The sequence below is a fragment of the Capsicum annuum genome, chromosome 4 (genome assembly GCF_002878395.1).
Source record: "Capsicum annuum cultivar UCD-10X-F1 chromosome 4, UCD10Xv1.1, whole genome shotgun sequence".
Taxonomy (NCBI): domain Eukaryota; kingdom Viridiplantae; phylum Streptophyta; class Magnoliopsida; order Solanales; family Solanaceae; genus Capsicum; species Capsicum annuum.
This window is the reverse complement of record NC_061114.1, coordinates 171,941,017-171,956,297: the sequence shown is the minus strand read 5'-3', so window position 1 is coordinate 171,956,297 and position 15,281 is coordinate 171,941,017. Positions and strand designations below refer to the sequence as shown.

General features: G+C 31.7%; 1 long non-coding RNA gene across 8 annotated transcripts; it reads right to left on the bottom strand.

Annotated features, from left to right (window-relative positions):
- Positions 1-372: 372 nt before the first annotated feature.
- LOC107867735 lies at positions 373-6,101 on the bottom strand. Of its 8 annotated transcripts, none has more exons than XR_007054285.1 (10): positions 5,893-6,089; positions 5,516-5,591; positions 5,012-5,089; positions 3,588-3,647; positions 3,069-3,499; positions 2,960-2,996; positions 2,299-2,368; positions 1,976-2,167; positions 1,802-1,894; positions 373-552 (listed from the first exon to the last, which is right to left on the bottom strand). It is a non-coding gene; the product is annotated as an uncharacterized LOC107867735 (long non-coding RNA). The 8 variants fall into 8 exon arrangements; XR_001673298.2 differs by lacking the exon at positions 5,516-5,591 and having other exon boundaries at positions 3,069-3,318; positions 3,423-3,499; XR_001673297.2 differs by having other exon boundaries at positions 5,516-6,087.
- Positions 6,102-15,281: the final 9,180 nt, after the last annotated feature.

Sequence of the window (15,281 nt, the reverse complement as noted above, 5' to 3'; positions counted from 1 at the left end):
TCTATTAGTTGAAGTTAGTTGAGGACATTTTCCATCAACTCCTTATTCACTTGAACAGTTTCAGTCATGTTTAGAGGCTTTCCAGGCTATTACGTTTTAGACTTCAGTACTTTTAGTTTTGTTTTTGGTATTCTATTACCTCACACAGATGTCATATTATTCAGCTTATGTTCAATTTTGAACCTTATGGCCTTTTAGTGTATGTTTCCGCATTATTATGTTATATTATGCAGTGTACAGGTACAAATATCAGTCATGAATTTATTTGTGATCCTTCGGGATCATGAGCACCGTGTAGCATTCCGAGCACCAGGCTCGGGGCGTTACAACTTTCTTGGGGGCAAAGTAAATCAGTCAGTGAAAACGCTAGCCTGAACCAATACCCTGGACCAATTGGGTTTACAAAGAATGAATTATTCAACAAGCTAGTTAGGCATTAATCTTTTAGAATTTTGTATCCAAATTTTTCAGTTTGAGTTGACAAGGCATTAATCTATACAACACTTTCCATGCACAAAAATTGGGCTGACAGTATTTGGCGGCAACAACTACCTGTGGAAAAAGAGGCAGAATTCAGATTCTAAGTGAGGAAAAAAGGAGAGCATTCAAGAGCATTTAGAAAGTAAATGCTCATTTATCGTTGTACAAACAAGAGGAAGTGGAAGTCCATTTGTAGTTTATGTAAAACTACCTTTTGACCGTCAAAGTCCATATAGCTGAGAAGTTTCAATACATAAAATGAAATATTGTAAGCCAGTTATCAAAAAATTATTAAAGAGGGCTTCATTTTGCACTTCCAGTCAGGTGTACCATCCCATCATGAAAACTTAATAAATCTTACTCTTAGTATGAGTAATTTATGCTATAATTTTGACAAAAGTAAAAAAAAAAAACAGAGGTGATTGGAGTGTGATAGAGTTCTACTATTCAAAACACATACATAAAACGTTCAAACACCAAATCAAGAGGAAAAAGTTGAAAATGAGATATTCGGAATAATTAGATTTGGTAATAAATGGAAGGCAAATATTAAAATGGCTCATGAAAATTCAGTGTTATTCTATTTCTTTTTCCTTTTTTGAAATTGCATATTACTGGGCTGAGATGAGCTTAAGAGGGTGACATGGAGTGTGAGGATTAGTTGTGGAGTGTGAGGATTAGTTGTTGTACTTGCATATTAATATTTTGGTAATATTAAAGAACAATATTAAAGAAGCAACTGTAAAATGGCAATACCCTTCTTAAAACTAACCACATCAGATTATTGCATTTCGGTACTCTAGCCTTGTAAGAAGAATCAAACACCAATATTTTTCATGTTAACCATGAGGTTACAGCCTATAAGTATAGTTTTCAAGTCAAGTATCCTGTCCACAAGTTCAAACAATCAAACTCTAACCATGCAAAATTTGTCTTCAGTAACAGAAGACAGAAAATGCTATTACAAAAACATGCATAATATATATGGGGATAGACCAAATTATTACGTCAAGCTATTAAAGGAGAGGGAGCCACCAGACTACCCCTTAGACCTTTCTCCGTTAAGATAAAAGTGTGTGTCCGCATGTAGCCAGAAAATTTTAATTGCATCTTCCTCACAATGCAAAGCATTTCAAATTATGAATTTTCCCAATATGTAACATCTTCAGAATGAACATGTTATGATAATAAAATAGAACACTACAAAAAGAATGGAGCATATTACAGAAAGATCATCAACTGCTTCACCTACTTTCGACCTTTCTCTAATATTTTGGTAACACAATATCACCAACCAGGCAGAAGAAATGTACAAACTTACGAAATCCCAGTGTCAGACATATCAAACTCCAAGTGAATACATGAGCGATCAGACTCAGGAGTGTGAACCTCTCTTTGAACAGCAACATTTACTCTGCAGGTTAAAAAAAGGGAGAACTGTCTGTAACCAGCCAAAGAATTGAACCAGAAAATAGATGCTCATTCAAACACTTACTTTCACGGATGGTGGATGTCATATGTGGAATTACCATTAGCCATGATTGTATGCTTATCCTCGAGACTCATAGTGGTATCATGGATAACCAAACGATATTTAGGAATTGCAGTTATATATGGAGTGGTTGCAGAACTTGCATCATTCTCATATCTAAGTATTTGATCTAGTTCTGGCCACAGTTGTTCTTGCCTAAGAGAAAAAACCACAGTTAATAACCAAAACAAACCATTGTCCATTTGTCCAATCATATCATCTCAGAGATGCGTAAAGAATGATTCCAAGAACATACACATAGAACAACAAAGGAGAGAATAACTTACCAGGTAGAAAAATTATCTTCAATGCACTGATCATCATCCCCAAGGCCCACAGGCACAAGACATTTTGCACCTGTGATGCTGAAGAGTGAGTCCAACTATGGTATAAACTTTTCATTTAAATAATTATCACACGGTAACAGATAGCAAAAAAGTGAATTGTGCAGTGGATGATAATAGGAGCCTCTGGAAACAAAATATCTTTATAGTTGAACCAAAGTGTATGTTTACCTTTATCCTTCACTTAAAGCATAAGATTTGAAGCATATCAGGACTACATAACCCTAAAAGTAAGTAATAAATGGTAGATGCTCCAAGAAACGCCAGCAAGACAAAAAATAATTTTTTAAAAACTGGTAACGGCCAAAAAAAAATTTCCAATTATTAATTTCTAGTAGTTGGAAAATAAATAGACAAAAAATAATTTTTTAAAAACTGGTAACGGCCAAAAAAAAAATTCCAATTATTAATTTCTAGTAGTTGGAAAATAAATAGACTCACTTACCATCACTATCATATAATGCAGTCTAATTGAGCCAAATGTGGAGACAAAATTTACTAGGCAATATCATCTAACAACTTTCAAGCAGCTCTATATTTAGTATTGGAAGTTTAACAAGAATAGTAGATCATATGCCATAGTGAAAAAATAGTGTATACACACCTTGTTCACTCAATTGTTCATCTATCACCTTCCCCATCTGTTCCAAAATATCTTTGTCAGATAACAAAACAGGAATGCGGACAATACAAAAATGATATCCAGATCGTACCTTGTTAAAATATTCATATTGGCGATTACCCAAGCCAAAAACGAAATAGGTAAGGTATTGTAGCCACACAACCCATTGTAGCTATACACCCCATTCTTGTCCCTAAAATATAATAAAGTTCCACTCAAAGAAAAGAAGCTGCTCCGAAAGAAACATATTTAAAGAACATTGATGCACATAGCTCCTTTCTACATTGGTAAAACACGTGTAAAACCTTGCAGCATTATCAGTTGGCTCGCCATCTCCGTAGCTAAAGTATCAGGTGTTAAAATGTAAGCTCTGAGAGAAATATCTTCTTAATTTAACGTAAATAAAAAACCAATCTTGACAGATTCCAAATAACATATCCCTTACGTTGCCACCATGAAAAATGCAATTGTTTCTTTCTTCAGCTTCTCCTCGTAAAGATCATCATTAGAAGCATAATCATCCTAGAGTTGAAAGTTGTGTTGAAAGTTGTGTTATCAGAGAAAAAAACTCAAAGCAAGGAATTCAAAATAATTAGCTTATTCAAACTACCATGTCCACAACTTTCACAACTGCCTTCTCATATCTTGCTTTTATCTCTTCTGATAAAGCCTGGCATGAAACATGATACAAAATATCAATCAAGAACATGCATACCACCAGTCTTAAGATATATGTGAGCACGCAGGAAGATGAGATCTTCGGAAAGCCTCGTTGAAGTGAAAATGATATGGGAGTGACAAGCAAATTGATTACCAAGAAAAAATCACATTACATCCAATTCCAAACTATCTTCAAACTAATAAAATATGTTATATCCAATTTCAAAGCCATCTTCAAACTAATAAGATGTGTAAATCGCACATTGGTCGAGGAATTATTTGTAGTTTCCTTGTATGATCTTGGGCAATCCTCCCATAAGATAGCATTGGGGTCGAGTTAAGTCGAATTTTTTCTTAACATGGTATCAGATTCAAACTCATGGATCCATGTTCTTGTGTTTCTCAATGTTGGGTCCCAGGTTATGTTATCCACGCTTCAGTTGTTCAGTTTTGGGCATGTGGGAGATGAAAGGATTGTAGCCTTCTTAGTTAATTTTTGGGATTGAATTAGGCTCAGGTTGTACGTCTTAATATGATGAAGGCTTGATTTGGATGTTCAAATATCAGAATATTTACCACAAAATAAATGAAAAGAAACTTCCTTATATACTACTCTTATAGGAAGCTATTAGTTCTCACACCTTTTCATTTCTTGGATTGGGATAAGGAGTTAATTTTCTAGATGGTCACGCAATTAAGGATTTACTCACAAAAACACTTTTCTTTGTTTTACAACTCGAAAATCACTGAATTATTGATATTTCACTCAAAAGTTAAGTCAACCAATTACGTGATTTTCCAATTAATTTTGTAGATTTATAATTTTTGATTTAAGACAAATTTATAAGAAATAAGAAGCTACCCATTTTAACCTTTTAAATGACCTGGCGCGCTAAAACTATATGAGTCAAACATTTACCCTTTTATTACCCATTTTATCGCTCTGCTATGAAATCATATACATGTTTAAACTTCACAGCTATGTGATGATAAGCATGTTAAGCCAACGGCGAGTTGTCGTTGTTGTTGGGATGTCGATTGATCACTGGATTGAAGCCCTAAAACCATTCAAATCCAGAAAGGGTGGTCTGTTGAATTATTTCCTCCATAGTTTCAGCAGGTCGGGTCAATAAAAATAGTTAAACTGCGTAGCTTTTTATTTCTTTTAACTTTGGCTTAAAATAAGAAATTAAAAAATCCGCAAAATTAAATGAAAAAATCACCTAATTGTTTGAGTGACTTTTCAGTTAATTAAAACAAAGAAAAGTGACATTCTGAGTGAACTACCTTAGTTGAGTGATCATACGTAAAATTAACTCATTCGGATGATATGAAGACAAAAACAAGAATATGTTAAAACATGAATAAGATTACCTGTAGGAAGGATGTTGCTAGAATGTTATCTATGGAATCACTAAATCTCATAGGAAATATGACCGTCACCTTGTCTGCCTGCAAACAACCAGCACATTGCATCATTTAATTTGAATACGTTATAGGTTCCTCACAGAGCCAAATCAACCCAAAGGAAAGTGTGTGTAAATACATTAACCACCACACAATATCAACTCAACTAATTTAAATAATAAAATCAATTTCGGCGAACTAAAACAATCAACTTCAAGTTGCATAGCATCTGTCAAAAAACTTCTTTTTTTACAAAAAGGTATTTACTTATTTTAGGCATATTTCAAGCGACTTTGCTGCATCGGTGCGCAATTAAGATACAAATACAAATATGTACGGAAAATCCAATTAGAAGTACCCAAATATAGAACTACCACAAATGTCACAACAACCAAGCTTACTTTGAGTTACTAAACATTAAACAACCTTTTTGGCTCATTTACAGCTAAATTTCAAGGTTTGAGATGGTACCTTGTAGTTGATTTATCTTTTTATTTTGTTTCTCTTGGTTAGTCGAATCATTGAACCTGATGTACTTCTTGTGCATCTAAGTAATGGCACGCATTCACGTTAATTGACCAAAAAAGAAAAGATTGTGGACATAAGCAAAGAGCTTTGAAATTTTGCTTCTCAAAAGCACAAACAAAGACTAATTTTCTAATTGTGCCATTTTCCCAAACATCTAATGTAACTACAACAAACAAAATTCAAATTTACTGACTATAGCTGAAGCACCGAATAAAGCAGCAAAATCAAAACAAAAATCAAGTCAATAGAACAAAAACTCCACAGAAGAAAGCCTAAAATCAAAAGTGTAAGAGAAGAAGCTGGTAGAGGCTAAAGTTTACTCGAAATTATTCGAAAAAAGAATATTTATAAGCAAAAGTCTCATCCGAATGGCTGGTTGAGAGCCCTTCCATAGAGATTTAACTGATATGATGAGAATTGATTGTCGTTCTCTCCACTCTTTTGTTAGAGATGGATGATATGAAAATATTGGATACTTCTAGAGTTTCATTGACTTATTAAATTATCATTGAAATAAGTCATATTTACTAAACTACCTTGATGTCCACTTGATCACCTTCCTATATAGTATATAGTAAGAAAATATGTCGGTATTTATTGTATAGCTATATTATTGTGATTAGTAACTTCAAATCAATAAAGTATTGTTAGAATGATTACCTTTATAATATATGAGACATTCAATTTCACAATTTCTTGTCTTTGATATATGCTTCAACAACATACAACTTACATTTTATTATAAAACTCGTTGGCTATACTTGTAACTAATTCACAACTACCAATATGAATTGTGATGTAGTGATGGGACTATTCCACCCTTAATTAAAGGTCTCGAGTTCAAACCCTGAATATTGAGCAATTCGAGTTAATCGGGACCCCAATATAGATATCGAATATTGAGTGAAAAAGAAAAAAAAGAAAAAAAAAAACTAATTCACAACTAAATAGTTTTTTCTTTTTTAAAAGAATTGTAGTCTCCTTTTATACATATCAAGAAGATCCACCTTATACATATCAAGAAGATCCATCAAACTACTCTCTTTTTTTCTATACATATCAAGAAGTTATTATTGAATAAAGTAACATTACCTAAAAGTTATAAAGTTTGATCAATATATGTCTTTTTTGTAATAGCTGATTAATCAATATCAATTTCATAATATACATCTGCAAAGAAATAGTAATTATTTGTCATAGTAACTAAATCAATATATAAACAAATGTTAATAAAATCTATTACAAAGAAGTAGACAAAAATGCTAACTTTAACACTTAAAAATAGTGAAAAGAAAATTAACGTACTTAGTTTAACTTTTACAATAGAAAAGTAAGATTATAAAAAATTCTAATGTCTTTCTCTTTCTGTATCTCTTCAACTTCACCAACATCTATAAAAATTTTGGAAGAACAAATAATATCAAATGACTTTCAAATGTATTATATTTATAGCTGAAAAATTACACTGAGTATTCATTTAAAAGCATATAGAAAAATGGAAAGCCAAAGAGCAAAACAGTGAAATAAATTAGAGTAATGAGATATTAAAGGAGAATTATTTATTTACTGAATGTGGTCACTTTGACTTAGAAGGGGAAAGGGCTAAGATTGAAACACTGTGTTACCATATAAGGTCTTAATTTAATAGCAGTCAACTTAGTTTTTCTATCCAGTTGTTCAGCGATTTTAGTGGTAGTATACATGGTGTAAGAAGAATAAAATGACATTAATTAGATCTTATTTAAAAGGAGGTAGTTTAATTTTAGGTAGAAGGTAAATTTATCATCCAACTTTTAAAAGACGTTTTAGTAAAATAACTTTCAGCAATGTGGCTTACCATTTTTAGGTAGAAGGTAAATTGATCATCCAACTTTGAAAAGACGTTTTCGTAAATTAAATAAATGAGTTAATAATTCAAATGGTCACTCAAATTATAACTTTTCTCTCACAAAATCACTTAATTTTGTTTCTTACTCCAAAAGTCACTCAACTTAGAATTCTTCTCTCAGAAAGTCATTTAACTTTGATTTTTACTTCAAAAGACACTTAATTATGAATATTTTAATTATAAAGTCACTCAACCTATTTAATTAATTAACTATTAATTAAAATTTGCCAACATGAGATTTTATTTAAAATCAAAATTCTAAAAAACTAAAAAAATCATTTGAACCATATTATTACATATTCCCATGTTTACTTTATAACCAGCTGAAATTTTAAAATATCATAAATAGTTTATATCAATCACTTATAATGTTAATACTAATTTCTAAGATTTTCAGAATCATATTAATTTAGCTGATTAGATTTAATTAATTTTCAACGTAATACTTATTTATGGAATTGATTTTTCAACCATAATGTAATTTTTTGTATTATTATCTGTATAATATACAGATGCACCAAATAAATACAATGCATTTTATTTCTAATAAGTTGACAAAAGGGAACGTTATAGATTTTAAACTATAATGATATGATATAAAATATTCGCAAATGTTATTAAACATTAGTAACATTATAATATATACACTACAACGAGGTAAAATTAGCAGCAAAAAATTGCACAATCAAATGATTGTGATTTTAGGATATTAATTGATGATTTGTATGATTATATATACTTTAGAGTATAGAGTAATTATTGGACAAGAAAATTACAAAAAATAGTAGCAAAATCAAAATTCTAAAAAATAAAGAGATATTCTTTTAAATCATTTAAATGAATTTTGGAGGAGGGGGGGGGGGGGGGGAGAAGAGGTGTCATTAAATTGATTGTTTAAATAATTTTTTTTATTTCTTAAAATTTTTATTTTAAATAAAAATTAAATATTAGAAAATTTTAATGGAAAAAATTAATTAAATAACTTGAGTGACTTTGTAAGTAAGACACTCATAGTCGAGTAACTTTTGAAGGAAAAAGTTAAAGTTGAGTGACTTTCTGAGAAAAGAACTCATAATTGAGTGACTTTTGGAGTAAGAATCAAAGTTGAGTGATGAGAAAAAAATCATAAGTTGAACGAACATTTGAGTTATTATCTCTAAAATATATAGATATAGCTTTAAGTTAATTATGTTACCTCTGGTCATGCCCTATTTTCAGCTAAATTTATTTGATGAATTTTCAAGTAGTTTAATAGAGGGGAAAAAATACTTTACAAAATATATGTGTACAAACTGGGGGTTTTGAGCTGTAGGTGACAAAAGAGTTTTAAAATGAGGTGTGGGTGACAAAAGTTTTAATTATTGAGTGGAGGTGACAATTACTTTATTATGGATTAAGAAAGTTGGGGAAGTTTGAAAATAACCCATAAGTTTTTAAATTTACACTTTGATTCAAATGTTTACCTAATATAACGGGAAACGGATGGAAAAAAATATTTTTCTCTCACTTCTCATCCATTGTTGTTTTCTCTCTCTTAGCTATTTTTGTTGTTCATTGTTTCTGCTGCTTTATTCATCATCTTCTGCTTCATTATCATCATCTTCTTCTTCATTATTATCTTCATCTTCTTCTTGTCGACCATTTATTGTTGTTATTGCTATTGGTGGTGGTGGTTCAGCGCTACTGCTGCTATCTGACCAATTTCTTAGGTCAAATTTTGTTTCCTACATCACTTTCCACTTTGGCATTACTTCATAGGTGACTTTGGTAGTTACTTAAGTAAAATTATGATTTTTATTCATATTTGTCATCTGGGTACACTGTTGTTTTTTCAACAATGGATAGAACCCCGATAAATCATCTGGTGCATCAGATGAATAAGTGCTCACAATTTAAACAGATCAATTATCTGTTGAATCAGATTTATAATCTGTTACATCAGAATATTTATCTGTTGCATCAGACTTATTATCTGTTGTATCAGACTTGATATCTGTTGCATCAGACTATTTATCTGTTGCATTAGACTACGTATCTGTTCCAGCGGATGATTAATCTGTTTGGAACAACACAAATCAGCCCCTGCCACAAACCCAACAGATAACCAATATGTTTCAACTCTTGCTATTGCTACTGGATTCAAAATTATTTCTTACGTTCAATTACCCGTCCCAAATTTCCTAATTTGATTTCTCATTTTACTTGTCTTTTTCATTAATCAAGAAATGATTTTTAAAAAATCCTTGTTTTACCCTTTGCATTAATGACTATTTCTTCAAATTAAAATAGAAACATCATTTAATAGGGGGACTATATGACGACCCACGTTAAAAGCTTTCTTATCTTATGAAATTTCGATTGAATAGCAAACAATGGTTATTTCAAACATCGTCTACTGTCCCACCAACTGATCAGTGGGTTATGTTAAACAAGACATGTTATTAATTATTTTTCTTAATCAATATGGCATCTCAATTTAGGATGGGTAATTTGAGACGGAGGGAGTACGAATTAAAACATCGAAGCCAAGCAACAAACTAGTCATCTGTTGAAACAGACTATTTACTGTTGCATCAGATTGATTATCAGTTGCATCAGACTTATTATCTGTTGCAACATATGAGTAATCTGTTTTGAACAACACATCAACCCATGCCACAAACCAAACAGATAAATCTTTCTATTAGTACTGGATTCTAAATTATTCATTTTTACGTCCATTCGTCGACATGTTTGTTGAGAAGATAATAGACAGAATGAAAATTAAATATGAATTAAAATGTCAAAGATCAAATTTAATTTATTTATTAAACAAAATACATATAATAGAATAAAAGAAAAATAATAATCTAATTATTATTATTATTATTATTATTATTATTATTATAATCATCATTGCCCGCCGGCTAATCTTCAACCGGAAGTAGCAAGGTCTTCCTCAGCCTGCGTATCTCGCGGAGCATTCTTGCTCTAACTGTTCCCAGTTCCCATTGCAAGTCATGAACTCGATTCTGAAGTTCATTCACGGCGTCTTGAAGAAAAGCAACGTCCCAGACTGGGTCAGCCATAATCTAAACACATGTGAATTGACAAAAAACTTAAAATCAAAAGTTAAGATCTTAAGAATAACCGAATGTAATACAACATATAATACAAATTGGCAAGAAAAAAACTTACCTTAGTCAGGGAAGAGAAAGTGGTGGAAGTGAAGGTGTAATATGAAAGTCGAGATGAAAGAACGATTGAGTAAGGAGGGACCTATTTATAGAGGATTGAATTTGAATAAGAGGCAAAAAGGCGCAACTGTTCACCTCCATGCATTAATTATATTTTTTATTAAATTAAGAAAATAAATATTGTGATAAGTCATAACTTTTCAGATTATTATTATTAATTAGTTCTTTCCAAGAACCGTTTTTATTGAGTTGTGACAATAGATTATATATCTGTTGCATCAGATAATTCATCTGTGACAATAGATTTATCATCTATTGCAACAAATATAAAGCCTTTTGCATCAGATAACCTATCTGTTGCAACATATAATATAACTGTTCAGCTCCATTTATTAGTTACATTTTTTATTACTGTGAAAAGTCATGAATTAATTAAATTAAGAAATATTGTGATAAGTCATGACTTTTCAGATTATTATTATTAATTACTCCCTCCATCCCATTTTTATACTGGTGAAACTTCAAATGTCTTCATCATAGTTTTTGTATTTTTATTCATTTTAAGAATAATAGTACTGCTCAAAATAAGTATATACTAATATAGGAGTATTTTTTTAATGCATTAAACAAATCATAGTACTTCAAAAAATCTTTGCAACATTTAAGAATCTGTTGCAACAGATTGTCAATATGTTATAAGTTATCTGACAGATGAATTATATTTTGCAACAGATTACCCATCTGTTAGATTTATTTTAAAGTAATTTTCTTTTCTTTCCGAAATATAATAAAAAATATAAAATGTTGTATTTAGATCCGTTTTTTTTAATTTACATATTTTAAAAGTCACCAGTTTTATTTAATTAAGGGATATGAACAGTCTTGGCTTTTTGTTTGACTAAGTCAAGTCACCCCTTCCAATTCAATCATTTTATAAATAGGTCCCTCCGGCCTTCTCTCACTCGTTCATTCTACTACACTTACAATACAAACATGACTGATCCAAATTCATACAAGAAGATTCATGTCAAGTCCTTGCAGGAACTTCAAAGGCAGTTTGATGAACTCCAGAGGGATTTGGTTTACTTCGGAGCAAGGCTGAGGAGGACCCTGCTGCTGCCGGATAAAAATTGTCCGGTTGACAATAATAATAGTAATAATAATAGTAATAATAATAATAATAATAATAATAATAATAATAATAATAATAATAATAATAATAGTAATGATAATAATAATAGTAGTAATGATAATTAGGTTATGTTTTTCCTTTCTTTTAGCATATGTATTTTCATTTTTTATAACCGATCTACCTATAAGGGATTCAAAAATCTATGTATATGTTTGGTTTGGTTTGGTCGACTTTAAATTTTTAATTCTTATTTAATATTTAATTATCATTCTATTTTTGTTTCCCTCCATTTTTTGTTCCTTTTTGTTTCCCTCCATTTTTTTTACGTACTACTGCATATTTGTGTTACAGTATTTGTTCTTTATAGTATCCTTTTGGTTTCCCAATTAATCTTGTGTACACAAAATATTAAATTGTGTTTTGGTATTAGCCCTTCATTAATACTATTGGAACTAATGATAATACACAATATAATTAAGATGGGCAAAATGGTAAAGTTACTTCACTAATCATTGTTTTCTTAATAGTTGTGTCATCCCAATTTGGGACGGGTAAAATGGGACGGAGGGAGTAGTTCTCTCCAAGAACCATTTTTATTGAGTTGAGATAACAAATTCTATATCTGTTGCATCAGACAACACATCTATGACAACAGATATATAATCTGTTGCAACAATAGAGAGGACATGTTGCATTAGATAATATATCTGTTGCAACGTATATCGATCCTTTTTTAAAAAAAAATATCATCATATCATTAATCCAAATATGCTGACTTTTTTTTTACCATATAAATTAAAAAAGACCTTTTCAATAACCGTTTCGTTTTTTTAATTAATAACCATTTTTTGAGTTCTGGAAATAAATTGTATATCTGTTGCATCATGTAAATGTTCAATTGCAACATATATTCCATCTGTTGCAACAAATGGACAATCTGTTTTTATAGCTCTTTTGTTTTCTACTAACAGTTGATACATCAGTCGCAACAGATGGGTAATTTGTTGCATCAACACTGTTGAATCTATAATCTGTGTTTTTAACAAAAAGTCATGATCAGTTATTAAATTTAAATAATCGTTCTTTTACTGTTATAAATTATGTTTATCATTTATTTCCTTATTATTTATTTACGAACCATTTTTTATGTTAAATAATCGAAAAGTCTGTCTTTCCCCCCTCTCAATAACAATGATAACCCATTTTTATTAATAACCGCCAGTTGTGCAACATATGATCGATCTGTCGCATCAGATTAACGTCGAAATACTGAGAATAATGAATAAATAAAATGATAATTAAATACTAAATAAGGAAAATACAAAAGGGGGTAAATAAATACATACACACGCTAAAAGAAAAAAACCATAACCTAATTATTATTACTACTATTATTATTATCATTACAATTATTATTATTGTCAACCGGATAATTTTCATCTGGCTGCAGCAGGGCCCTCTCATCAGCCTTGCTCCGAAGTCTATCAAATCCCTCTGGAGGTCATCAAACTACCTTTGAAGTTCCCACAAGGTCTCGATATGAATGAATCTTCTTGTACGAATCTGGATGAGCCATATTTGTAAGTGTAGTAAAATGAATGAACGACCTATTTATAAATGATTGAATTGGAAAAGGTTAGTCAAATGAATGAATTTCTGTTGCAACAGATGGATATATCTATTTGATTTTTCCAACAGATATATCATATGTTGCAACAGATTGATTTAAGTCATAGATGTGGCATCTGTTGCAACTAGCTACTCATCTGTTTATTCAATTTAAGCCATAGATGGGGCTAGGAAGAATAAGGTGCGTGCAGATAGATCCACTATCATATGTGTGGGATTTAAGTATTACTGTGTGGGAGTTAAAGATCGATCCACACACAAAGTACAATGTTTTTGTGAATGCAGTTTTTAATCGATTAGGCACTGATCATTCAAAACAAGATCCGGCATTGTACCGTTAAGTTTGATAGGTCCGAATTGATAAGGCTGAGGGACCATGAATATGGTTCAGATACCCTATTACGAATTACTGACGGTTGTTGTCGTGTTTATGCGTGTCAAGTTTTAAAAGGGGATCAATAAATGGTGTCATTGTAAAGTGATACTATATCGATTGGACTTAACTTTAAGTGTGCATTGACTGTGAGAACACCTTCGAAGCCTCGCACTGCATCTAACAAGAACGAAAAACCAATATAGTTATTGCCCTAGCGCAAATTTACATGGTTGGGTTGATCGAGGTGATGATTATACGCCAGAAGGTGCTGTAGGAGAATGCCTTGGAGGGAAAATAGGTGGTTGATGGAAAGACTATATCATCTGAGAGCTAATTAAAGAAGAGACAGGTAGAAAGTTAAACTTCTGGCGAAGCTGGCCGATGGAATATCATTACTTCCTTAGCACAATGGTTATAATTGATTGTGTTTTCTTGACTTAGCATGTTTTCAACATTCTTTGGAGGAGATCAAATGCTTGCTGTAGTATGTGAATCCCAATAATTCTCAAGCTTGCCTCCAGCCTGCTTATTCTGGATTCAAGATGGTCGTTGCCGTCTTCGAAGTTGGTTAAGAGTTCCTGATCTCTCGTGAGCTCTATCAGGAACACCACCTTGTAAAGTTTTGGTATTTTAAAAGGCCTTGAGAACACTTTTTTTAGAAGCCTTAAAGGATATATGGAGGGTCGCTATGTTTATTTTAGCTGAAAATGTGTTGATGCACACTCAAGATGTGGTCCCAACAGTTGAACAACATCCTTTTATCATGCGTTGCTCAATGCATTGAACTTATCAGATAACTTACAACATATTGGCAATCTGTTGCAACAGATGGACATATCAGTTTTCTTTTCCATCAGTTGTGGCATCTGTTGTAACTTGCTAGTCATCTATTTTACCTGTAAGTTGGGAGAATCAATCCAAGAGAAAAAATTGATTTCGGCCAAGAAGTGTTTAGAAAAATCTATTACTCTCGATGAAATAGGTAAAACAGATGACTAGCAAGTTGCAACAGATGCCACAACTGATGAAAAAGAAAGCTGATATATCTATCTGTTGCAACAGATTGCCAATATGTTGTAAGTTATCTAATAAGTTCAATGCATTGAGCAACGCACGATAAAAGTGTTGTTCAACTGTTGGGACCACATCTTGAGTGTGCATCAACACATTTTCAGCTAAAACAAACACAGCGACCCTCCATATATCCTTTAAGGCTTCTAAAGAAAGTATTCTGAAGGCCTTTTAAAATGCCACAACGTTGCAAGGTGGTGTTCCTGATCGAGCTCACGAGAGATCAGGAACTCTTGACCAACTTCGAAGACGACAATGACTATCTTGAATCCAGAATAAGCGGCTGAAGGCAAGCTTGAGAATTATTGGGATTCACATACAACAACAAGCATTTGATCTCCTCCAAGGAATGTTGAAAGCATGCTAAGTCAAGAAAACACAATCAATTATAACCATAGTGCTAAGGAAGCAATGATATTCCATCGGCCAGCTTCGCT